At 41.1% G+C, this 24637-nt stretch overlaps 1 protein-coding gene across 1 annotated transcript in view; it reads right to left on the reverse strand.

The window, feature by feature from the left end:
• Positions 1-24637, reverse strand: part of shroom3 (shroom family member 3) — a 354478-nt gene that overhangs the window by 172494 nt on the left and 157347 nt on the right. The window lies entirely within an intron of this gene.

Raw genomic sequence — 24637 nt, forward strand, 5'->3', positions numbered from 1 at the left:
AAACAATCCACAATCTCTTTTCTCATAATCAGTCTGAAATCCTTTGATCTAAACACTGTATTAAATCAAATGATAAAAGTGTTTTCAGATTGATCCAATCGTAGTCATTAGTAAGCAAATTTAAGTAATTCAGATTTCAAAATTGATTCCAAATGCTCAGAGAAATCTTTTCTTTTATTAAATGCTATGATTAACTCAGCAATTTTGAAGCACAAATTAAATCTGATTTTCAATAGATATACCAAGATAATTGTTGCTAATTTCCTTTTAAATAGACAGACTAAAGATTTCTCAGGATTAGGATAAAAATGCAAAAGTGGGCATAAATTTGTTATTTGTATATATGGGGAAAAAGTGGGGCATTGAGCTATTTCACAAAATTCAGAAAAGTCTGGTACTAAATTCCCTAAAAACTCCAGTAACCTTTGATCCCTCTCCATAGACCAACCAACATCCTACTGTGGAAATCCAGACAATGATCTCCTAATCCTACAAAATGTACCCTTCACTATACAATGCTGAATTACAAAGGAATTCTTAAAAGCTTTTTTGAGATTTTAAGAAGAAAAATGGTCCCACAGAGAAATTGGAGACTGCTTCATAGACCAGCTCTTTCAACAGGGCTGGGTAGCATTGGTCTTCTGAAGAATTAACTGAACACAATTACTTCAAATCCTAGAAGATTTAAAGTTTCCTAAACAGCCAGCTTCAATTGCCTTAAAAATTGTATAACTTGTGAAAAACTTTTAACAAATCAAATGAACTATGCTTAAGGGGTCAGGAACACTTTGAAAGTGAGGGTACAAAGGAAATTCCATCTTCAATCACCACCTACAAGTTTGAAACAATATGGAAATTAAATGCAATACTGTCCAATATTAATTACTGTAAATAGCTCACACAAGACTGATGTTATTCCATTACTGATCTGACAAGCTATGAACCCAGCTTGATCCAAATGAAGCCAAATACTATTGTAGCTCTGACATAAAGATGAATTCAAAAGTTCAATTAAGTTTAACACATACACATCATACAGCATTGGAATTGACCAGTGGAATCCCAGTTCAAATCCAGTTGCAAAATGTACAAGAATGTTTAACCTCATATATAAATTATCAAGCACCGAGAGACTGCTACCATTTCAGACCTGAATTAAAACCTACCCTAATGTGATGTGGGGCTAGTCTCCTTTCTCTGCTGGCTGTATTAGTTCTATGCCAAAAGAACAGAGCAGATCGAACAGAGGTTAACATAAAACCTATGAGAGTTAGCATTAAGTAATGCCAATAAAACAGAATAAGTTAAACCTTTTTCCTTTTACCCCATGCCAAACTGGGACCTGGTCAGCCAGACCTCTCTACATAACAGAATCGTGAACTTCAGGGTCACTGCGAAAGCCTGCTTGTACTCACAATGGGCACAAGTATGATGGAGGATTATAGAAGAGGCATCCAGACATACACATATTCAGGGTTCTCTGTGCACCAGTGGGTGAGACACATGGAGGATTCAGAACTAAATTTGCATTCTTGGTGCAACTCACATGAAGTTTTTGATTCTTCATTATGTTCATTTTTCATTCAACTTGGATACAGTTCCAAAATAGGCAATGCATTATGATGATCCAATTGCCAGGCAATTGTGTTCTAGTATAAGTGAACTCTTTTCCCAATAGTAACATTCCACGTCACAGTAAAAAGCATTCACAGTACTATATTAAAGTCAACAGCGCTAAGTAAAAATAATAGAATATTCCATGCTATGCTTGAAGATTTTGATAGTGAAATTGTTCCATTGAATTAGTCAGTAAATGTGTGAACATAACTATCCAGTATGTGACCATGGATTAAATGGTGCAGAAGATATTTCTAACCTTAAAACCATGGAGTTAATTCTTCTCTGTTATATTGGCAAAAAATTCTGTACCTTGAAAAGGCCACAAACTAAATGTGGTCCAATTATGGGTTGACGATAAAAGGAAAACACGCACACCAATTCCATTTGTTCAAAAACGGATGACTAAGTTAAGTACAGTCAACAATGTAAAACATGATTTAGGTTTATTTCAGATGGGTTCTCCTCTATCACTTTGTTGTTCCACTGTCCTTGGGACCAAATTAAATCCATTTTATTGCCTACAAAGTCAAATTAACCTTCTCTAATCTATCCAATGGGGCACTAAGCACCTTTCATCTTGCTTCCTCCTTTGGATTTTTGCCATCATTACATGAATCAATGTGCAAAAAAAGCATTCATATTGTCATCTTAAAGCTGACAGTGCCACTTGAAACAATAGAGAATACAATACTATGCATGAAGATTCTCATTATGAAGTTGTGTGCCAATTAGTCAATAAATTCATACATCACCAATCAATATCTGGTCTCCACTAAATGTTGCACAAGATGTTTCCAAACCTTAAACCCAATCATCTATTGGAAAATAGCAGGTGGGGCAAGGAAAGAGATCTGTCAAATTGTCAAAACCAACTGGAGCTCATAACTCTGAGTCAGAAATCCTTTAATACCCACCTTGTAATTTCCCATTTCCCCACAAGTTTGTTTGCCAATTATTTTAAACATGATTTCTGATTATTTGCCAGAAGAAACAACTTCTTTCTTGTTCCATTGAAACCTTTTATTAAATTTAAACACCCGGAGATAGAGAAAACCCTTTCACTCGCAGGTGAGATGAGAACTGGGGACCATAACTACAGTATATGCTTTATCCACCGAGTACTTGGAGTCTTCTACCTCAAGTTTTTGGGGCGAATAGCACAGCTGCATTTAAGTGGAAGTATAGGAAGGAAGAAGAAGAGAAGAGTTTCTCAAGAAGATAGGAGGGAGGCGAGACTGAGGATAAGAGCAGAACCAAAATACAGGCGGACACTGTGAGTATCATTTACCATAGACAGTACCACTTTGTCACACCACAAATGAAAGCAGGGGTAAATCATTAAAGTACGTATGTACTGACTACCTTGTTGCAAGTTGACCAAATTTACAGAGCACGACCACCATACTTATTGTTGAAAGTGAGTGAAAATTGCAGATGTCAAGCTGAGTCGCAGCATAGGAAGACTGGTCATTGAAGAATCATCAATTCTGGCTCTTATATCCATTTATTACCCACTGACTCTTCCTACAAAGGCAGTCATGTGTATATGAAGGACAGGATTATGCTCGATGTGATGCCCTTGAAGAAAGATCGTCTGAAGTAGTAACTAACAGAGCAGCTGATATTCATTACAATGTACCAAAGAATGACTCTGCACTTTTAGGAGAGAAAGGAAAGATAATATTGGTGAAACCATTCAAAGTGACTGGCAGATGATCTTCAGCAAACACTTCAATGCCTGGAAGAAGGCACCACTGTGAAGTTCATCTTGATAGCATAAATATTTAATAATGCCCCAGGGCTGCACTTATAACTTGATGCAATTTAATTACTTAGTAAGAATTCCTGGATTATGCACGAGAAGAGGGAAGCCCTTTGTAGCAGGCCAGTCACTGTTGTTTTATAAATAGACAAGAATACTGGTGATATTTCAAACAAATACAGGCCCTGCTGTGTTTCAAACAATTTGCCTTATAAGCTGCTTAAAATTTGCCTGATGATTTCTCATTTGTTTCAAGGTCAGCAATAATTAGTATTGGAGACAAAATGTCGCAAGTTCAAAGAACATCTCTCAGACATGAAGGGATAGTTATATGAAGGAACTCATCATAATCTTCAAAGAGATTCTTGGTCTTAAAGTCAGAATATCACCGCACACATGTTTGGATTGTAAAAATAATTACCTGAGACAATGCACTAGTTTACCAACCATGTAGCAATAGTGGTCTATTGTAAGCTTCCTGTCTGTTATTCCCATCCACTTCCAATTTCAAGGTTATTCTTGTATTAAGTATGGAGGTGCACTGTTACTATCATAGAAATATAGAAAGATAGAAAACCTACAGCACTATGCAGGCCCTTCGGCCCACAAAGTTGTGCCGAACATGTCCCTATCTTAGAAATTACTAGGCTTACCCATGGCCCTCTATTTTTCTAAGCTCCATGTACCAATCCAAAAGTCTCTTAAAGGACCCTATCGTATCCGCCTCCACCGCAGTTGCCGGCAGCCCATTCCACGCACTCACCACTCTCTGAGTAAAAAAAACTTACCCCTGACATCTCCTTTGTACCTACTCCCCAGCACCTTAAACCTCTGTCCTATTGTGGTAACCATTTCAGCCCTGGGAAAAAGCCTCTGACTATCCACACGATCAATGCCTTTTATCATCTTATACACCTCTATCAGGTCACCTCTCAACCTCTGTCACTCCAAGAAGAAAAGGCCGAGTTCACTCAACCTGTTTTCATAAGGCATGCTCCGCAATCCAGGCAACATCCTTGTAAATCTCTTCTGCACCTTTTCTATAGCTTCCACATCCTTCCTGTAGTGAGGTGACCAGAAATGAGCACAGTACTCCAAGTGGGATCTGACCAGGGTCCTATATAGCTGCAACATTACCTCTCGGCTCCTAAATTCATTTCCACGATTGATGAAGTACAATACACCGTATGCCTTCTTAAGCACAGAGTCAACCTGTGCAGCTGCTTTGAGTGTCCTATGGACTCAGACCCCAAGATCCCTCTGATCCTCCACACTCCAAGAGTCTTACCATTAATACTATATTCTGCCATCACATTTGACCTACCAAAATGAACCACTTCACACTTATCTGGGTTGAACGCCATCTGCCACTTCTCAGCCCAGTTTTGCATCCTATCTATGCCCCGCTGTAACCTCTGACAGCCCTCCACACTATCCACAACACCTCCAACCTTTGTGTCATCAGCAAACTTACTAACCCATCCCTCCACTTCCTCATCCAGGTCATTTATAAAAATCACAAAGAGTAAGGGTCCCAGAACAGATCTCTGAGGCACACCACTGGTCACCGACCTCCATGCAGAATATGACCCGTCAACAACCACTCTTTGCCTTTTGTGGGCAAGCCAGTTCTGGATCCACCAAGCAATGTCCCCTTGGATTCCATGCCTCCTTACTTTCTCAATAAGCCCTGTATGGGGTACCTTATCAAATGCCTTGCTGAAATCCATATACACTACATCTACTGCTCTTCCTTCATCAATGTGTTTAGTCACATCCTCAAAAAATTCAATCAGGCTCGTAAGGCAGGACCTGCCCTTGACAAAGCCATGCTGACTATTTCTAATCATATTATACCTCTCCAAATGTTCATAGATCCTGCCTCTCAGGATCTTCTCCATCAACTTACCAACCACCGAAGTAAGACTCACTGGTCTATAATATCCTGGGCTAACTCTACTCCCTTTCTTGAATAAAGGAACAACATCCGCAACCCTCCAATCCTCTGGAACCTCTCCCGTCCCCATTGATGATGCAAAGATCATTGCCAGAGGCTCAGCAATCTTCTCCCTTGCCTCCCACAGTAGCCTGGGGTACATCTCATCCGGTCCCGGTGACTTATCCAACTTGATACTTTCCAAAAGCTCCAGCACGTCCTCTTTCTTAATATCTACATGCTCAAGCTTTTCAGTCTGCTGCAAGTCATCATTACAATCACCGAGATCCTTTTCTATAGTGAATACTGAAGTAAAGTATTAAGTACCGCTGCTATTTCTTCCGCATCCATACACACTTTCCCACTGCTGCACTTGATAGGCCCTATTCTTTCACATCTTATCCTCTTGCTCTTCACATACTTGTAGAATGCCTTGGGGTTTTCCTTAATCCTGCCCGCTAAGGCCTTCTCATGTCCCCTTCCGGCTCTCCTAATTTCCTTCTTAAGCTCCTTCCTGTTAGCCTCATAATCTTCCAGATCTCTAACATTACCTGGCTCTCTGAACCTTTTGTAAGCTTTTCTTTTCTTCTTGACTAGATTTATTACAGCCTTTGTACACCACGGTTCCTGTACCCTATCATAACTTCCCTCTCTCATTGGAATGTACCTATGCAGAACGCCACACAAATATACCCTGAACATTTGCCACATTTCTTCCATACTTTTCCCTGAGAACATCTGTTCCCAATTTATGCTTCCAATTTCCTGCCTGAGAGCCTCATAATTCCCCTTACTCCAATTAAATGCTTTTCTAACTTGTCTGTTCCTATCTCTCTCCAATGCTATTGTAAAGGAGATAGAATTAGGATCACTATCTCCAAAATGCTCTCCCACTGAGAGATCTGACACCTGACCAGGTTCATTTCCCAATACCAAATCAAGTACAGTCTCTCCTCTTGTAGGCTTATCTACATATTGTGTCAAGAAACCTTCCTGAACACACTTAACAAACTCCACCCCATCTAAACACCTTGCTCTAGGGAGCAATGGTCATGTCTTAATGGTCACATCTCATTGAACCACCTCTCATTTAAGAAAGTTACCCAGTGGAGAAGAAACAAAACCAGACAAAAGGAAGTGCTTCTCTTAAAACCTGTGGAAGCAAACACTTTTACTGATCTGAAATAAAGATAGAAAATGTTGGAAATAGGCAGTATATGTGGAGAGAGAAACAGGGTTACGATTTCAGAAAGAAGACCCTTCATCATCACTGGGAAAGAGAGAAAAAGCATGTTAGTTTTATGTTGTAGAAAGGGTGGAGAAGGAATGGATTGGAACATTCAGGTAGGGCGAGGCTAGGGTTTCCGAGGGATTCAACATTGAATTCAACAATTTCAGATAAGTTGCTTTTTTGATTTGTATCAGAATCAGCAGTTCTGCTGTAAGATTATCCAGTTGTAATATTAATTCAGTTTTTTCTCTCTCCACGGTCACTGGCTAATCTGCTGGGCATATCCTACACTCTCCTTTTGGTTTCAGGTCTCTGCAACAGCTCTGACCTGCATTTCACAGCTCTGACATGTCCTTTTGGATTTTTCTTTAATCTATCAATCAGAGGGCTCTGTAAACAGAGCAATCATGTAACCAAGAGATATCCCCTTTGTCCTTTCCATCACTTCCCTATCCTCCTTGTGACTCAAAACTAATTTGTTTTCTCACACTCCCAGTTATGAAGAGGAGTCTTTGGCCTGAAGTGTTAACTCTATTTCTCTTTCCACAAGTGCTGCCTGACATGCTGAGTGTTTGCAGCGTTCTCTGTTTTTATTTCATATTTCCAGAACCTGCAGTTTTTGATTTGCAATCACTAACCTGCAGCGATGAAGAATTTAGAACACGTGATTACTGCTGTATTTCAACAAGTTGAGAGGTATTTTAAATTCACTTTCTAATTTTCATAGAAAATTGCTGCTGTTTTGATGCTGTTCCTCAGTCTTCAGTGAACACAAGCTGCCATAAAAAAATTACTAACATACTGTGTTTATTCAGCAATCTTTAGAGTTTAGATACAAAACAAGGTTGCTATGGACTATGTTGTTACACGTAATATTTTGGGTTGAAGTAATCTCAACAAATAATCCACATGTCAAAAATGTTGATAATATTTGTATTACAGTAGCTTATTTTTGTTTCAATTTAAGAACTGACTTTGAATACCAGCATCTCTGGTTATACAAAGTCTATACTGCAAAATGAGACAAAATGGTCAATTTCTTACAATTGTACCTACACTTTCAGAGTTCCTCATCTGTATATCTGTACATGAAAATTCTTTAAAAAAGTGTTTATCTTTTTCAATGAATTTGAGCAATTCCTTGCAGGAAACAAACACAATTAGTCAAAGACTTATTCACATAAAAGTGGGAACTTTTTATCTGTAGCATTTTCTTAATTTTGTAGATGGATATCCCCCATAACATGAATTTCCTTGACAGGATTATAAACACAATCTAATCTTCAACATTTTCCACTTCAATCTCCCCTTCTTTTTGGCTGCCTCCTTCATTTGGATTGAGCACATTTACCATGCAGCCAAAATATCTAGTGAAAACTACACATGACACCACTACCACCAGTCAAACTTAAAACCCTTCAGTGTACTTGATTAAAAAAATACTTTGATCTTATTACCAACGCAAAAGATAATTCATCACCTAAAGTAATTCTCACGTGTGATTTTCTAATTGTTAATCCAGACATGTTACCAGAAGCTTCTCTGATCTCATGACAAGTAAAGACTTTCTTGAAGTAATGGGGAATTATGACTCACTCAAGTGTGAATTTACATACAAAATTAAAAATACTCAATGGCAAACAGATTAGAACAGAGTCAAAAACATGTCTTCAAATGTGCTTCTTCTCTCACAGTACTTAATTGCTCTTGTTACTTATGTAACACAATCTCCCTGCTCCACATCTGTTTTACAAATTGACTTCTTTCACAATCTATTCTCAGCACTTCTCCCTAAATCATTACTGAAGCACTGCCTTCTTAAATGTGGTGATCACATTACATTACTCTAGTGACCATGCTGAAAATCCAGCAAGTCCTCACAAAATACAAAAATATATCCACAAGTCAACTATTGCATTTTTACACCAGAAAGATCAACTACCCTAATCGCTACCTCAGTGTAGCAACACCATGACCACCTTGTATGACAATGCTTTTTTTGTTCTAATTGTGTTCTTTCTTGTAAATATTGTATATAATTTATGTTTAATTTATGTTTTTCTTGTGAATGCTGCTTAACTGACGCTATGTGCCTGTGATGTTGCTGCAGATAAGTTTTTCATTGCACCTGTGCATACATGTACTTGTGCATATGACAATAAACTTGTCTTTCTTTATTACTGTCTCAGACATGGTACCATATTAATACCAGCAACCAAGTCGAAGCTGGAAATGCTTAGCGGATCAGGCCGCATCTTTGGGAAGAGAAACAGCAAGCATTTGACGTCCAAGACCCTTTGTCAGAACTGGAAAGGAGACAAAAGCAGCTCGTTAAACTGCAAGGAGGATGGGGAAGGGGTGGGGAGAAGTCTCTGATGCAGTAAAACTGGGCTGACCATGGGTGAATGGGAGCAGTTAAAGAGTGAGAACATAGACAAAAAGACATAGAAAAAAAGACAATGGAATGCAACATGCAGAGCAGAAAGACGTGCCTGGCAGGTCAGGCTGGGCACGCCCTCCATTCCCAGAGGGGGGAAAAAAGAAAGAGTAGAGAAAAAAATTGAGCCGAGCCAATATCACTGATAGGCAACTGATACACACAGAGAAATTAAGCTGGCTGACGTTGTAGAATTCAGTATCGAGTTCAGAAGGCTGCAACATTCCCAGACAGAAGATGAGGTACTGTTCCTCAAGCTTTTGTTGCTTCTCATTGTAACAGCACAGGAGGTCACAGACCAATACATCAGAGTGGGAGTGGGGCTGGGAATTAACGTGGCAGGCAAGGGGAAGCTCAGAGTCGCTGCCCTGGGGACTGAACACAGGTGCCTCACAAAGTGCTTACCCAATCTGCATTTGGTTTCTCCAGTGTTGAGGAGACTACTTTGTAAACACCAGATGTAGTACGCTGGATTAGAAGAAGTGCAAATGAATCACTTGCTTCACCTGGAAAGATTGTTTTGGGTCCCTGGAGAGTGGGAAGGGAAGAGGTGAAAGGACAAGTGTTGCATCGCCAGCAGTTGCAAAGTGCTGTGAGAAGGGGGATGTTGTTGGGAACATAGGAGTGGACCAGGGAGTCATGAAGGAATAGTCCTTGCGAAATGCTGAAAGGAGAGGAGACAGGAAGATGTACCTAGTGGTGGAATTAGTTTGAAGGAGGCTGAAATTGTGGAGAATGATCTGTTGAATGTGGATGCTGGCGGGGTGGAAGGCGAGGACTAAGGGAACTCTAACCTTGTTCTGCCCTGGAGGAGAGGGGATGAGAGCAGAGGTGCAGGAAATGGATAAGATGCGGTCAAGAGCTTCATTAACAATGGTAGGGGGGGAAGTCACGGTTCAGGAAGAAGAAAGACATTTCAGAGGCACCTGTACAGAAAGTCTCATCATTGGAGATGGAGGAACTGGGAGGACAGGAGAGAGTCCTTTCAGGAGGCAGGGTGGTTCGAAGAGTAGTCAAGACAGCTGCGGGAGTCAGTGGACTCATAATGGATATTAGTAGCTGGCCTATCGCCTGAGACAGAGACAGAGAGATCCAGAAAAGGAAAGACAGAGCCAGAGATTGACCATGTGAAGATGAGGACAGCGTGGAAATTGGCAGCAAGAGTAATGAAATCGTTGAGTTCTATATGAACGCGGGAGGCAGCACCAATGCAGTCATCGATGTACCAGAGAAGAGTTGAGGGGTGGGCCCGTGTAGGACTGAAACAAAGACTGTTCCACATATCCCACAAAGACAGGCAGAGCTTGAGCCATGCAAATGCCCATAGCTACACTAGTTGGGCCTCTAGTCTAGGAAGAAGCTGAGGTTCTCAGACCATCCTGATGTGGGATGGCGATGTAACGGGATTGTATGTACATGGTGAACATGCCTTCTGGACTTAATATTGAATTCTACAGCTGCTCAGTACTTACAGCATTTTCTGTTTATATTTTAGATTTCCAGCATCTGCAGTTTTAAAAATTTTTTTTGATCCAAGTTGAAGCATTGATTCTGTTTCTCCTCCCATGGACGTGGCCTGATCTGCTGAGTATTTCCACATTTTCTGTGTTTATCCAAATTGAAGAGTCATCATTGACACCACAGCAGAGTTCTGACCTCTGAGGTTATGGGATCAAGGCCTATTGCAGAGAATGCCTTTCACACCCTGTGCCAGCATCCAAGAACCCACTGATTTTAATGGTGATCCTACCCCTGAAGATTAAAGTGGAACTTTAAGTTACATTTTATATTTAAAAAAATTTAGGCTTAATGCAATAGTTCAAAATATTTTAAGAATTTTTATGCATTTTTAAAATTAATTTTTATTTTTAAACTTTTAATTTTAACCATTTACTTCAATTTTAATAGTTTTTAAATGCCTCTGAATGCAAGATACACTTTAAACACAGTTAAAGTCACTAATAATATCGACAGAGTAGAAAGCTCTGCCGCCAGTCTGAAGCTTCTATGCAATACTGAAGGACTGTTGCATTGTTGAAGGTGGGTTATTGAACTAAAAAGGCCTGTTTTCCCTGGAATTTGGATGTAAGAAAAGAGCAAGTGAATTTGCTTTTTGTCCCAACCAACATTTGTCTCTCAGTTAACACTCCAACAACAAATCATTGGGTCATTTATTTTGTTGCTGTTTGTGGGAAATTGATGCATACGAGATGGAATGTCCTGTTTCCCAACATTACAGCAATTAGTGCATTCCAAAAGTGCTTACTTGTTTCTGAACAGCTAGGAGATTTTGGAAGTAAACAGGACCGCTGTCCAAAATCATCACCCGCATTTCCTGCACTTGCCTGGTCCAGATACAGAGGACCTACTGCGCTGGCCCTCTGCAAGCTTGAATCCTGCAGCAAGGTCTGACTGGTGAATGGGCCACAAGTGGTGAAATGTGGATGCCCCGCCCCCAAGACTCCCTTTTTGGGCTTTTGCATAACAAATTTGGGAAGGAGCTCATCTCCTGTTAAAGCTATATTGACATTAACAGTTTTTAAATGCCTCTGATATTTTGAGCCATTTAACACAAGAAGACAAGAAAATAGGATCGGGAGTAGGCCATCAGGCCCTTCAAGCCTACCCCACCATTTAATATGAGCATGGCTGATCTATACTGGCCTCATCTCCTCTTCTGTGCCATTTCTCCATACCCCTCTATTCCTCAATCTATCAAATATTTATCCACCGCTACTATAAATACTTCTTTTGATCCAGCTTCTACCATCCACCAGGACAGAGAACTCCAGAGATTCACCACCTTCCGCAAGAAGTTTCTATGTATCTCAGTTTTAAATGACCAGCATCTTGTAGTTATGTCCCCTCGTTTGTGACTCTCCCACTAGTGAAAACATCCCAACATCTACCCTGTCAAGCCCTCTTAGGATCATATATGTTTGAATAAGGACACCTCTCATTCTTCTAAACTCCAAGGAATACCGGCCCAAATATCTAGTCTCTGTTGGTAGGCCAACTCTCTCGTTCCAGGAGTTAGCCTGGTGAATCTCCTTTGTACTGCCTCCCATGCTACTTTTTTTTAAGGTAATGGGATGAAAACTGTGCACAGTATTCCAGGTGAGGCCCCACTAACACAATGTACGATTGCAACAAAACAAACTCCAACCCTTTTGTAACAAAGGCCAGAATGCTGTTTGCCTTCCTAACTACTTGTTGGACCTGCCTGCTAGCTTTTGTTTTATTCATGCACTAGAACAGCTCGATCCCTCTGTACTTCACTCACTTTGTTTCTCTCCATTTAGATAATAATTTGCCTTTTGATTTCTCTTACTGAAGTGCATCACCTCGCATTAAATTCCATTTGCCAGTCTTTTGCCCACTCACTCAATCTATATCCCCTTGCAGAATCATAGTATCCTTATCACAACATGCCCTATTACACTGTATCATTAGCAAATTTGGAAACTTTACATACTGTTCCTTTCTCCGGGTCAAATGCATTTTGGAAATCTAAATACATTACATCTACACGTTCCTCTCTATCAACTCTCCCTTTTACATCCTCAAAGTATCCAAGCAAATTTTTCTTGCATTATTTACTTTGCATAAAACCATGTTGACTACATTTAATTATATTCAGCTTTCCTAAATGATCAGCTATTTCCCCATTGACTCTTAACATCTTACCAAAACTAGCTGTTAAATTCCCTCCTTCACATTCTTGTGCGGGAGGGAAAGCAGCCAGAAGTTGTGGTACACGTTGGTACCAACAACATAAGTAGAAAGAGGGATGAGGTCCTGAAAAGTGAGCTTAGGGAGCTAGGCAGAAGGCTGAAGAACAGGACCTCAAGGGTAGCAATCTCAGGATTGCTGCCAGTGCCATGTGATAGTGAAGGTAAGAATAGGAGGAGATGGCAGATGAATGCGTGGCTGAGGAGTTGGTGCAGGGGGCAAGGTTTTAGATTTTTGGATCATTGGGATCTCTTCTGGGGTGGGTGGGACCTGTCCAGATTGGATGGGTTACGCCTGAACTCGAGGGGACCAATATCCTTGCAGGCAGGTTTGCTAGTGTGGTTCGGGAGGGTTTAAACTAGTTTGCAAGGGGGATGGGAACCGGAGGGATAGGTCAGTGGAAGAAGTGTATGGAGTAAAGCCAGATCTAACATATAGCGTGGCTTTGAGGAAGGAGAAGCAGAGTATAGGGTATAAAAGTAGAAAGGTGGATGGGCTGAAGTGCCTTTAATTAAATGCAAGAAGCATCAGAAATAAGGGTGATGAACTGAGAGCTTGGATAAATACATGGAACTATGATATTGTGACTCTTGCAGAGACTTGGCTGTCACCAGGGCAGGAATGGATACTGAATATTCCCGGGTTTCAGTGTTTTAAAAGGGATAGGGAGGGGGGGGGGGGAAGAGGAGGAGGGGTGGCATTACTGGTCAGGGATACTTTTACAGCTGCAGAAAGGGTGGATAATGTAGCAGGATCCTCTTTAGAGTCAATATGGGTGGAAGTTAGGAACAAGAAAGGAGCAGTTACTCTACTGGAGTATTCTATAGGCCCCCTGGTAGCAGCAAGTATACTGAGGAGCAGATCGGGAGGCAGATTTTGGAAAGGTGCAAAAATAACAGGGTTGTTATCGTGGGAGACTTCAACTTCCCAAATATTGATTGGCACCTGCTTAGTACCAAAAGTTTAGACAGGGTGGAGTTTGTTAAGTGTGTCCAGGACGGATTCCTGTCACAGTATGTTGACAGGCAGACTAGAAGGAATGCCATATTAGATCTCGTATTAGGTAATGAACCAGGTCAGGTGACAGATCTCTGTGGGTGAGCATTTGGGGGACAGTGACCACTGCTCCCTAACATTTAGCATTGTGATGGACAAGGATAGGAGCAAAGAGGACAGGAAAATATTTAATTGGGGAGGGGCAAATTATGAGGCTATAAGGCTAGAACTTGAGAGTGTAAATTGGGATGACATTTTTGAAGGGAAACGTACTATGAAGATGTGGTCGATGTTCAGAGATCTCTTGCAGGATGTTGGGGATAAATTTGTCCCGGTGAGGCAGAGGAAGAATGGCAGGGTGAAGGAACCATGGTTGGCAAGAGAGGTGGAACATCTAGTTAGGAGGAAGAAGGCAGTATACATAAGGTTTAGGCAGCAAGGATCAGATAGGTCTCTTGAGGAATATAGGGTAGCAAGGAAGGAACTTAAGAAGGGGCCGAGGAGAGCAAGAAGGGGACATGAAAAGGCCTTGGCGAGTAGTGTTAAGGAAAACCCCAAGGCATTTTTCACTTAAGTGAAGAGCAGAAGGATGATGGGAGTAAAGGTAGGACCGATTAGAGACAAAGGTGGGAAGATGTGCCTGGAAGCTGTGGAAGTGGGTGAGGTCCTCAATGAATACTTCTCTTCAGTATTCACCAAGGAGAGGGGCCTTGATGATGCTGAGGACAGTGTTGGTAAGGTTAATGTTCTAGAGCATGCAGATATCAAGAGAGAGGATGTGTTGGAGGTGTTAGAAAATATTAGGACAGATAAGTCCCTGGGGCCTGACGGAATATTCCCCAGGCTGCTCCGCGAGGTGAGGGAGGAGATTGCTGAGCTATTGGCTAGGATCTTTGAGTCCTGGTTGTCCATGGGAATGGTGGAAGGGTATCGGAAGATTGGAGGGTGGCAAATCTTGTCCCCTTATTCAAAAAAGATAGTAGGGATAGTCCAGGGAATTATAGACCAGTGAGCCTTATGTCTGTGGTGGATAAGTTGTTGGAAAGGATTCTTAGAGATAGGATCTATGGGCATTTAGAGAATCATGGTCTGATCAGGGACAGCCAGCATGGCTTTGTGAAGGGCAGATCATGTCTCACAAGCCTGATAGTGTTCTCTGAGGAGGTGACCAGACAGATTGATGAGTGTAGTGCAGTAGATGTGGTCTACGTGGATTTTAGTAAGGCATTTGACAAGGTTCCACATGGTAGGCTTCTTCAGAAGGTCAGAGGGCATGGGATCCAGGGAAGCTTGGCTGTGTGGACTCAGAATTGGCTTGCCTGTAGAAAGCAGAGGGTTGTGGTGGAGGAAGCACATTCCGATTGGAGGGCTGTGACTAGTGGTGTCCCACAAGGATCGGTTCTGGGACCTCTGCTTTTCGTGATTTTTATTAATGACTTGGATGAGGGGGTAGAAGGGTGGATTGGCAAGTTTGCAGATGACACAAAGGTTGGTGGTGTTGTGGATAGTGTAGAGGATTGTCGAAGATTGCAGAGGGACACTGCTAGGATGCAGAGCTGGGCTGAGACGTGGCAGATGGAGTTCAATCCGGAGAAATGTGAGGTGGTACGCTTTGGAAGGACAAACTCCAAGGCAGAATACAAAATTAATGGCAGGATTCTTGGTAGTGTGGAGGAACAGAGGGATTTGGGGGTCCATATCCACAGATCCCTGAAAGTTGCCTCACAGATGGATAGGGTAGTTAAAAAAGCTTACGGGGTGTTAGCTTTCATAAATCAAGGGATTGAGTTTAAGAGCCGCGTTTAAGAGCTCTATAAAACTCTGGTTAGGCCACACTTAGAGTACTGTGTCCAGTTCTGGTCACCTCATTATAGGAAGGATGTGGAAGTGTTGGAAAGGGTGCAGAGGAGATTTACCAGGATGCTGAGAGTATGCATTATGAGGAGAGACTAAGGGAGCTAGGGCTTTACTCTTTGGAGAGAAGGAGAATGAGAGGAGACATGATAGAGGTGTTCAAAATATTAAGAGGAATAGATAGAGTGGACAGCCAGCGCCTCTTTCCCAGGGCACCAATGCTCAATACAAGAGGGCATGGCTTTAAAGTAATGGGTGGGAAGTTCAAGGGAGATATCAGAGGGAGGTTTTTTACCCAGAGAGTGGTTGGGGCATGGAATGTGCTGTCTGGGGTGGTGGTGGAGGCAGGTACTTTGGTCAAATTCAAGAGATTGTTAGATAAGCACATGGAGGAATTTAAAACAGACGGATATGTGGGAGGAAGGGATTAGATAGTATTAGGTGAGGTTTAAAGGTCGGCACAACATTGTGGGCCGAAGGGCCTGTATTGTGCTGTACTGTTCTATGTTCTACGTTCTATACATTAACTGGCCTCTAGTTCCCTGCCTTATTCTTTTCTCCTTTTTGAAAAAGGGAGTCACATTTAAAATTGGAGTAAATTACTTAAAAAAATAAAGAACACTTATAAATAATTAAAAATATTAAATTAAACCAAAAAAAACATGAAAAAAGTTTTCCTCCTCTGAAATATGGGTCTAGAATCCCCATTGAAATCAATGGGGTTTAGGATCTAGGTGCAGGATTTGAATGGCAGTTCCTAGCATAATTTTGGGGAAATCCCAGCAAGACTGGGCTGCATTATTTTAGACACGATGTGTAATCCAGCAATGGACTGATCTAACAGATTCAGCCTCCACAACCTGTTGGCAAATCCTGGACTCACAATGCACGCTGATTCCTCCGTGGCTCACTACGGTTGGAAGGGCTAATGTCAGTGGTTCCATGTGGAATAGCTGATCCCACTGCAGAAGTACTTGGCCAAAAGTTTTCAAGCTCATAATTCCGAATCCAGCTCAATACTTATGTTCCAATCAAAATTACTGTTGTTGAATTGGCACATGAAGAATCTAATACACTGATTTCATGTTTCATTATTCATACAATTCAAAGGAACATTGTGAAATATCAGCACATGTATGGAAAGCAAGAAAAAGGCTGCAGCTAAGCCTCATTCCATTCTCCCACCTGAATTATCCCTCTGACCCAAACCTTCATTCCCTTTTTATGAGTGTATTTTTATTTCATTCAGTTATCAGATTGTTCTACTCCAGATTATTATCCCCTACCACTAGTGTCCACTTCAAATAAAAGTAGAAAGAAAGGCATGTTAATAAATTATCAAAACTACGGCACGGTAGTGTAGCAATTAGCATAACGCTTTACAGCACCAGCGACCCGGGTTCAATTCTGGCCGCTGTCTGTAAAGAGTTTGTACGTTCTCCCGGTGTCTGCATGGGTTTCCTCTGGGTGCTCCGGTTTCCTCCCACATTCCAAAGACGTACAAGTTAGGAAGTTGTGGGCATGCTATGTTGGCACCGGAAGCGTGGCGACACTTGCAGGTTGCCCCCAGAACACTACGCAAAAGATGCATTTCACTGTGTGTTTCGATGTACATGTGACTAATAAAGATCTTATATCTTTCAGAGGTTTTGATAATTTATTAATTTGCCTTTCTTTTGGAATGGAATCTTCTCCTTGAGAAATTCAATGAATAAGAAGAGTGCTACTTTCTGATTGTTCCTAAGTCATTAAGTAGACCAGAAGTCTTTTAGGAGAATGTAAATGTAATCAAGATCACTTTGCATTTTGCCCATGTCAACCAACAATGAAACATCTTGATATCTTTGAGGCAAACTGCTTGTAATTAAATCACAGTGTGCTTTGTTCTCTACTTCCTACCAATGCGTACGCTTGTTCCCAAATGTGACTGGACCTCATGCAAAATTTTAAAATTAAGATGTGGAGATTATTTGATCTCTACAACATTTATTTTAGGTGCAAGCAGATTAAAAACTTTAAGTTTCAGAGATTTCTGACAATTATAGCACAGGTAATATATTCGTCTGTCATCCAGTTATTACACATGATAGTTTTGGTCTACTAAAAGACTTCTGAACTTCCGCAGGGTGTATAATTACATTGAGTAAACACATATCATCTGTCTCTCTGATCTACATTATTAAAACAGTGCAAGGTTCATTTTGTTCTGAAGGTAAGCTTGGCAAGTATTCATGAGGTTAAAATATTAACTTCTTTTGTTAATTTACTTTCATCAGTTAAGATAAAGACTTTGCACAATTTGGAAAAGGTGCTTGAGTACCGAAATATGTGCCACCATGATGGAATAACAAATCTTGCTGAACATTTACTCAGTAAAACACAAAAAGAGCCCTTTCTGGCATGAAGATGATGGCAACCTTCACAAAGGTATAATCTGTAATCTGCTTTAAATGAATGATCATCCTTTACTTATCTACTATGACACAGAAGGAAGCCTTTTAGCTCATCAAGTTCACATTGGCTGTATCAGTTCCATTTCCCTGTAGTCCTGCATCTTACTCTCTCTCACACATGCCCATCAACTTCCCTTTAATTCCTTTGTCACTTATTTATATTAAAGGGTAATTATATGGCAGCCAATTAACCTACCAGCACATCTTTGGGATGTGGAAGGATATTGGGGCATCTGGTGGAAAACCCACAGAGTGACAAGGAAGAATGTCCAAACCACACAGAGAGTCCCCAAGGTCAGGATCAAACCTATTTTTCTGGAGCTATAGGACAGCAGCACTGACTGCTGTGCCATTGTGCTGACCTTTCTAATACAACTGCATGGAGCTCAGTTAGTAATACAAATTATTATTATTTACTGAGGTCAATCCAGTGTCAAAATTATGACGTTATTTGAGTTTCAGATTTGGAAAACAAATACTTGGTTTAAATTTCCAACTTGATAAGCTCTATATGAACATAGAGCAGGAGTTTTTGCTTTGTTCACCTAGCTTATTTTAGCTATGACAGTGAAAACCTTGTTTTATCCACATAATGCTATCAAGGTATAATTGTAAAATGAGTATATAATTTTCATTCTCCCAAATGAGTTACCCTTTCAATCTGATTTATTCCCATATCTACATCATAAAAGAACATAATCTGCAATACTTGAAAGCTATTAAAGCAGAAGATTCCTGTTGGCTTTTCATGGGGAGATGTACATAGCATTACTTCATATCTCCTACACATATAGAACTCAGCAAAATTTGGTTGATGCCCTTGATTTTCTGAGCTGGTCAAAACCCTTCTTGTTAGTGTTTTGCGTTGCAATGTTACAATTAACATCCAGTTACAACAAAATTCTCTTTTCTGTGGTTATGTACGTCACGCACTTTGTGATAGACCAGCTTTCACTCTAATCTTCAACCATAATCTATTTAATCAAATAACCCAACTTCTGCCACTACGGGGATGCACTCACTCACATTTCAGGTTCACAGAAAAGGTATTCTTTTCCTGTTATTCTTTACCCTTTACTGCAAAATTCATATTGTTTAAGAAAAAAAATAATTAGGACGAAACCCCAAATAGGTGGCATATTTGGTTATAGTTCATGTCTTGCGACTGGGTCTGGGTTAGAGTAAACTTTAAAAATGCCAAAATATGTCTGCTACCAATTTAGAACCTGCTTTTTGAAAAACACTTCAACTCCTGCTATTCAACCTAATATGGCATTACTCACCTCAGGAAAATGAACAGTCAATTAAATCTGCGATGCTTTGCTTTCTCATCATTCTTAACTTAATCATTAAACATTAAAAATAGAATAACATAAAGACCAGATCATGTGGAGAGGACCGTGACATTACTTGTGATTGAATTTGTTTGAAATGATTTCCTATGGAAATTCCAGCTGTAGAAATAAGTCTTCTTCCTTGTCAAATAAAATTAGATTTAACTTTAACAAATCAATTATTTGGCTTGAGGTGAAACTGTAATCAGTCAGCTGGACCTTGTTACAAACACACAGGCCCAGAAGTTCATTGGCACCTAAGCAGGCAATTTGCAGAAGCTCGTTCTGTGCAAGAAGTATGTCACTGCAATATTGGATGTGGCTTCTCTGTAGGTACCAAGAGCATGCACCAGAAGCATTTAATATACCCATTAAAGTATTTAAATAAGGGTTCTGTGTTGTGAAACTGGTGGTTGTTTCATCACGAGGAACGGTCTCAGCAGCTACCAGGCAGGAAGGACTGGCCGCAAGTGCAACTTAAGGGTTTTGCAATTTATGCAGATTATTTACTGGTTGGCTCCTGTTGAACTTCTGTTCAATTTCTATCCTTTGCTACTGATTTCTGACTTTTTATTACCAAATGACGTCTTTGTCTTCATGGCTGGTGGACGAGAAGAAGTATCCAAGAAGAGCTAGGTGAGGAGGATACTGCACTGGAGACCAGACCGACAACAAGTCTTCAGGAATCACTCCTCCTACCTTAAAGTCATTGCTGCTTGACCTGCAACCTCATCCAGAGCTTCAGAATGGACTGCAAGTGCCCCTTAAGTTTACCAAGGCACTCAAACTTTCAGGCATTGGAGCCTCCAAGCTACACAGCTTATATCAATGGCATCATCCAGCTTCAACAGGTAGGTAACCAGGATATTCCATACCCGGAGGGTGAGCTGCATCTCTTTCCCAACATCTGACATTTTTCGACATAGAGAAGAATTCCATTCCCCGACTACCCAGCCTGTTTGTGACCACAAGCAGTGAATCATGCTGAGTCATGCCCTGTTGTTACATTTCATGCCAAGTTCTTTTCCAGTCAGAGTGCCAAGGTACAGACTGGCAAATGGGTGTTATCCACTGCTGATTTCTGTCAAGGGGTCAGCGAAACTGCACGGGTGACGTATAACAAGAATCATATTGCCACAGAAAGCATCATTGAGCTGAGAGTTAGCCTGCTCAAGAAATGCTTCCCCTGGCTGAAGGAATTTTGTAGACCGCCCCAGAACAAGCAACCAGATTCATGCTCATTGGCTGCATGCTATAGAACTTCACGATAATGCAAGCTCAGTTCATGTCACGATCTGGGAGCAAGAAAGGTGCCACCATCATGTTCACAGAGCTGACTACTGTTCACCACCCTCATACACTGATATTGTAATATGTTGCGTTCTCACCTATTTTCTGCAAGCTGACATCTAGAATTCATGCACTTGGAAGCCCAAGCTCCTGAAGTCCATTGTGTGCGCCAAGTGCGTGATGAATAAATATTTCAAAGAAAGTAAATTTCAAAAGCAGAGTTGAATGCACAAAGGTTACGACGTACATCAGAGGAAGAAATTCTCCCATGCATCTCTCTGCTGCAACCTGATCACATCCTCATGGCTTTCAGTAACTCTCGCACAGTTGGTGTCCAGAGGTTAACCAGGTGAGGCCTCCCACCTTAATTTGCCCTCCAAGCAGTCTGTTTGGAGGGCAGGTTAAGGTGGGAGGCCTCACCTGTCAGGGGCAGAACAACTGAAGTGAAAGATTCAGTCATCATTCTGACTGACAAGAGAGTTTCCATATTTTCAGCATTTGAATGAAAGTCAGGCAGAAGGCTTAGTGTTTGTTGTGAAGTGAGAGCAATGTGAATAGTGAGAGCAGTGCAAGAGGGAAGCAAGAAGGGAGAAAAAGATGGTGAGATATGAAGAAATGCTACACGACATCTGGCACTTACCTTGTCTGCATCTCTCCCACAGCCACCATGCCAAGCTCATTGCCTGCACAGGGAACAGCACATTCAGACACAATCAAATTTCTGGGTCACACACTTTACAGCTTTCTTTCAGTAATAGAGGGAGACACTAAATAAAGTCAGCATATTCTCCTGGAACAGTACCCGGTCAGAAAGGACTCCAGATTTGAATTTTTTTTCAGATGTTGATTCTCCAGGCTTCCCATTTACTCACTGGAGGACCACAAGTTCACATCTTACGTTACTAATTATAAAATGGTGGTGGGGGGGGGGGGGAGGTTTTGAAGGAAATGTCCATGCTTCAGGTTGAGACCCTGTATCAGGACCAACGCAGAGTCCTGATGCAGGGTCTCGACCCAAAATGTCACCAATTCCTTCCACTCCCCTGCCCCACCCCCACAAATGCTGCTCAACTTGCAGAGTCAGTTCCTCCAGCAGATTGTCAGTCTCCCCTGGTTTCCTGGTTCCAACATCTGCAATCTCATGTCTACAAAGTGCAAAGTCATTGTTCTACCTCCTTGCTCCACTTTTCCACTCATATCTCTACCTTCATTCTGTCTGAGCATTAGCCCGAGTTTTTCCAAGTTAAGAAGTGAAATCAGATTTGGGAAATGTACTCAGCCATTCATGTTTCTGACATGGGCTTAGAAGAAAAGGTAAAGAAAAAATTGCAGAAGCTGGAAATCTGAATTAAGAGACCTAAAATGTTAACCCAGTTTTTTCTCCACAGATGCTGCTTAATCTGCCGAGTATTTCCATGGACTAAAGAAACACCATTTCTTCAATGTGGGGAAGCAAGCAGAAGACTGCATGCAGTTCTTGTCACACAGTATATCTTCAGCCACTCCCATTTAGTCAACAGGGTTGAGGCGGGACTACACCCAAACATATCTAGATGTGATTCTCTTATTGCCTTGAGGCAATAAGCCATCCCTTGAAAGTAACGGGGCAGCTGTATTAAGATTGACCTGGCTTTATGTTCATCAACATTTCATTTATGCCAAAACAAGCATTCAGGCCCTGAATGCAATGACCAGGCTTCAGAATTTCAATGTTTTCATATGAGGCTGCTGAGTTGCAGAATGGGAAAGGGTATAAGGTATTGTAGCAGAGGGCATTTTGAGGTGAGTGCATATTTAAGTGGCAGAGAATGAGGAAGATAAAGCTAAAAATAAACAAGAGCAAGAGCACGAGCAATGTTCCATGACCAGGCAAGGGAGTGTCTTAAGTATAAAAAAATCCCACGGTAACTAAATGTGCATTGATAGAATGTCTGAGGAATTAAAGCATTCAGGGAATTTCTAGGGAGATCAAAAAAAACCATCAAAGATTTCATTAACTATTTATGGGTGGAGAGGCAGAAGCCAAGATCACAATCTGAAGCACCTAATTGATAGAACTTGCCAGTCAGCAATGTAAAAATGATACAGTCAGGATGATGCAAATGAAAGCCAGTTTAATTAAAACCTACTGGAACCAGTGATGCTTTAACAAATCCCACGTAAAAGCAATAAAAGATGCCATGACTGTGGAGGGCAACAATGCTCAGCTACAACTAAGCTGCAGTGCTACAAAGCTCTTGACCCTTGGTCGCATAAAACTGCACTGAGATTATTAAAAACAACAAGCACCTGAAAACATTCTAGTTCCTCTCACAAGAGGAAAAAATCAGCTCAGTCAATATGGTTTGAACCTCTGATTATCTGTACCTAAACCTCCGTTTTGTTCAGTGGGCCAGAAGGTAATGCGTTCAAATTCTATTTCATTTAATCCAGACTGACTCTGGTAAAGGCAACGTATCAAGGCACCATTTGCAACATCTTGTATTTATATTGCAGCCTTCAGGCAACGTACAATCCCAAAGTGCCTCGCAGGAACAATATTAAAGAAAATTGAATACTGAACTACCTGGTAAGGTAATAAAATGGTCAAGGTTTGATCAAAGAGGTAGATTTTAAGTGGTCTCTCAGAAAAAGTGAGAGAGGTGGTGAGCTGGAGAGTTTTAAGATAAGATATCTTTATTAGCCACGTGTACATTGAAACACACAGTTAAATACATATTTTTGCGGCAGCCTGCAAGTGTCGCCACGTTTCCAGTGCCAACATAGCATGCCCACAACCTCCTAACCCGTACGTCTTTTGGAATGTGGGAGGAAGCCGGAGCTCCTGGAGGAAACCCATGCAGACACGGGGAGAACGTACAAACTCCTTACAGACACTGACTGGATTTGAACCCGGGTCACTGGCGCTGTAAAGTGTTACGCTAACCGCTACACTACCGTGCCTGCCCATAAGGCCTTGTCAACTCAAAGCATGGCCACCAATAGAGGGCCAATGGAAAAAAAAGTGGATCAGCAAAGGCCAGGATCAGAGGAGCACAGATACTTCGGAGGATTTAGGCTGAAGGAGGTTATAGGAATAGGCAGGCGGACATAAAAGATATGACAGTATTTCCCTTGGCTTTAAGGGATCAATGTTAAATTAAAATGGTGTCAATCTGGTTCGCAGTAATCATGGGGCCTCAATGCAAAGCTTCTCGTAACACTAACAGACACTGGCACCTGGCAGCTTAATTACTTGTGTTTGGCTTCCTCTCATTAAAGTGTTAACCAGGGCTCCACTTTTTGGAAGAATGAAGACAGTCCTGAGTGTTTACTGTGTAGATCAAGGTGGTCTTGGTGTTACTCCAGAGACATGTCATTATAGATCCAGATGTTGGGCAGTGGAAATTTAAACAAAAAGAAAAACCCCAGGATAGATCCAAAATTTGACAGAACACTTTGCAGCTGCACTTTTTTTTAAAGTATATAAAGCTCATTGACTCTCTGAAGTCGTAAAAGACAGGCAGTGATAAAAACAACAGTGCAGCGATTCCTGTCACACTGACTGAGTTTATCAATTCAGTAGATGAATTATAAGGACTAAAAGACTCAGCTTCAATAGTTGACCTGCTGATTCATAAGTTATGTATCAATGACTCTGGGACTGGAATGAGGGGCAAATATATCAGGTTCCAATTCACCTTCATTTGTGATGACAGGATAGTGGAGCAGCTTGCAGATGCTCACTCTCCAAATCTACAGTTGACTAAGAGACCAGAGAGAAATCAACATCCATGGAGTGAAACTCAACTAGGAGTGAACACTTTCATAACATGGAGATACAATAAATTAGTCTGCATTTGGTGCAGGTTTGACACAATCAACAAAAAGTGTTGGAGCTGCCTAACAGATGCCAGCCGTGTCAATAATTCATGTTACATCCTTAAAAGCCCATCGTAAAATATAAATTACAACAATTATTCATTCCTATCTGCACAAGAAGTACATCGGAA

This window comes from Pristis pectinata, chromosome 2 (assembly GCF_009764475.1).
Source record: "Pristis pectinata isolate sPriPec2 chromosome 2, sPriPec2.1.pri, whole genome shotgun sequence".
Taxonomy (NCBI): domain Eukaryota; kingdom Metazoa; phylum Chordata; class Chondrichthyes; order Rhinopristiformes; family Pristidae; genus Pristis; species Pristis pectinata.